This window comes from Eptesicus fuscus, chromosome 8, assembly GCF_027574615.1.
Source record: "Eptesicus fuscus isolate TK198812 chromosome 8, DD_ASM_mEF_20220401, whole genome shotgun sequence".
NCBI lineage: Eukaryota > Metazoa > Chordata > Mammalia > Chiroptera > Vespertilionidae > Eptesicus > Eptesicus fuscus.
In genome coordinates, this window is record NC_072480.1 from 5,671,555 (window position 1) to 5,674,277 (window position 2,723).

A 2,723-nucleotide genomic window follows, 5' to 3' on the forward strand; every position below is an offset into this window, starting at 1 on the left:
TCTAACCACTAAACATCACAAATCAGGGTAAAAGCTTAAAATTTTACTTAGTGTATTAGTCAGGGTTCTCCAGAGAAAAAGAAACAATAGGCTACATTTATACACATATACAAGGGAGTTTTGTTATAGGAATTGGTCCATACTGTTATGGAGGTTGAGAAGTCTCATGACTTTCTGTCTGTAAGAAAGCCAATGATATAATTTAGTCATTGTCTGAAGGCCAGGAGCCAATGTCTGAGGGCAGTTGGAGCTAGATGACCCAGCTTAAGAAGAGAGAGAATTTGCCTTTCCTCTGACTTTTTGTTCTACTCTGACCATCAAGAATTGGGTGACACCCTCCCACACTGGGGAAGGTGATCTGCATTTAGTGGGCTGATTCAAATGTTAATCTCTTCCGTAGACATCGTCATAGACATACCCAGAAATAATGTTTTGCCAGCTATCTGGACATCTCTTAGCCCAATCAAGTTGACATATAAAATTAATGATCACACTTATAAATTTATAAACTAAATTTCATTTTATAAAAACAGTTGTTATATTATTTTCTACACTTAAGTCCTAGAATTTTGTTTTAGGATTGTGTGAAATACAATGTTCCAACATTATTAATTATGTAAACTATACTTATTCCACAGAATTGAAATGCTATCTTTATACTAGACTAAATACTCTTATATATATTTCAGGGTTTTTTCTTTGGTTCCATTGATCTATTTGTCTATTTCTGTGTCAATACTATATTGTTTAATTACATTGGCTTTATAGTACATTTTAATATTCAGTTAGGCAAAATCTCCTCTCATTACCCTTATAAATAATTTTCTTTTCATTATTCTTGGATATCAATTCATCTACATTGACTTTAATATTATATTACTCAAACGCTTCATTCCTTTAAAATTGGGATTATAATTTGAATTAAATTTTCTGTATATATTAATTTGAAGAGATTTGGCATTTAGTATTAAGTGCTCTGAACTTTGGATAAAAAACAATACCAAAGAACATGTATGCATATATGCTAACCCACGGTCAGACAATAGTGCCTTGAAGGCCTAGGGGAGTGAGTCAATGGAGAAAAAAAAAGGGACATCTGTAATACTTTCAATAATAAAGATAAATTTAAAACAAAAACAAAAAATATATTAAGTGTTCCAGTTCAAGGATATAAAATGACTTCTGTCTATGTCATTTAATAACATTTTACAGTTTTCTTTATGCAGGCTCTATGTTCCTGTTACATTTAATTCTAACTGTTTTATTTGTTTTCAACATCATTATGAATAGAATATTTCTAGTCATTGCGAATGGAGGAAGAAAGTAAATACCGTTGATACATTTATTAGTATTCAATCACCTTATTAAATTTATTACCAAGTTCTAGTAGTGTTTTTCTATAGTTTCTTGGATTCATTAGATATATAATAATGTAATCGGCAAATATGAACTTTTAGTCTTTCCTAATTTATATTGATAATTTATTTTTCTTGCCTTATTTCATTTCCTAGAAAATTAAAGCAGTATTGAATAATATTTGTGGTACAAACATTTATATTTGAATTTCATAAAAAATCTCATTTCATAATTTAAAAATAATATTTTGTAATTAGTTTTGGTATTTTTAAATCATATTCAAGTAGTTTCCTTTTATTGCTATTTTACTTAGAGGTTTTTTTGTTTTGTTTTTTTTTAGGGAGACAATCCTGTTTATTGTTGAGGACTAAGAAACAGTCTGGAGATGCTCTGTACAAGTGGCGATGAGCTACTAAGGGGGTGGGGGGCCGGTAGAGAGGAGACACAATAACACACAGCATTATTCTGAGTGAGCACCGGCTCTTCATTCTAACACTGAACCAAGGAGAGACAGCCACCCTTGCCACTAAGGCTGTAAAAGAATGGAAACCTCACTCAATTTACTGTATCAGTTTCTACAGGGCAGGCTGAGCAAGAGGTTATTATTTGAAGCTGATGCAAGAAGCCACTCGTGGTCCATTGGGGTCCAAATCCCAAGCACAGAGTGGGTGCTGGAGGTGGTCCGTGGTGGCTGATGGTGCTGGTCTTTAGGTCTTGGGCTTCTCCTGATTCTCAATGATAAGCTTGTCAGTCGAATACAGTTGGCCAATGTGGACCTGTCGATGAATAATTTCCAGGTCTCTCTTGGCTTTATTCACTAGTGAATTTCTACAGGATCTTTCACATTCTTATTTTCTCTGAAGTCATCTCTTATCTTCCTGATAGCATAAGTTCTGTAATTGTAGGCGCTGAATTGCTTGCTCTCTCTCAGCATCGCTCGGTACAGATCTAACTCTCGTGCTCGGCTGGAGGCTGCCATTTTGGAAAGAAAAAAAATAAGTGGGTCCTCTTTGCGGAGGTCCCGAATTTAACCGAATAACAAAATTTCAGCCTATGGAAATCCACGACCTCAAATGCAGTGTGGTTAGGTTAGGCCAGCAGGCCGGGTCTCAGCCTGGGCGAGCAGCGTTGCCGCCTCAGGCCACAGCGGACCGAGCCCGGCATTGCTCTTACTTAGAGTTTTTATTAAGAATAGCTGCTGAATTTATCAAAGGCTTTTCAGCACCTACTGATAAAGTCATTTGTTTTTCTCCTTTGTTAAGGTAAAGAACTTTACTAAAAAATATCCTGATTTTGAAAAATTCTTTAAATCACAGAGAAAGTACGACTTAATCATATGGAATTACTTTCTTTTGATACAATATTGA

General features: G+C 34.7%; 1 pseudogene; it reads right to left on the bottom strand.

Annotated features, from left to right (window-relative positions):
* Positions 1-1,796: 1,796 nt before the first annotated feature.
* Positions 1,797-2,372, bottom strand: LOC103303052 (LYR motif-containing protein 4-like; annotated as a pseudogene).
* Between the last annotated feature and the right edge of the window lie 351 nt (positions 2,373-2,723).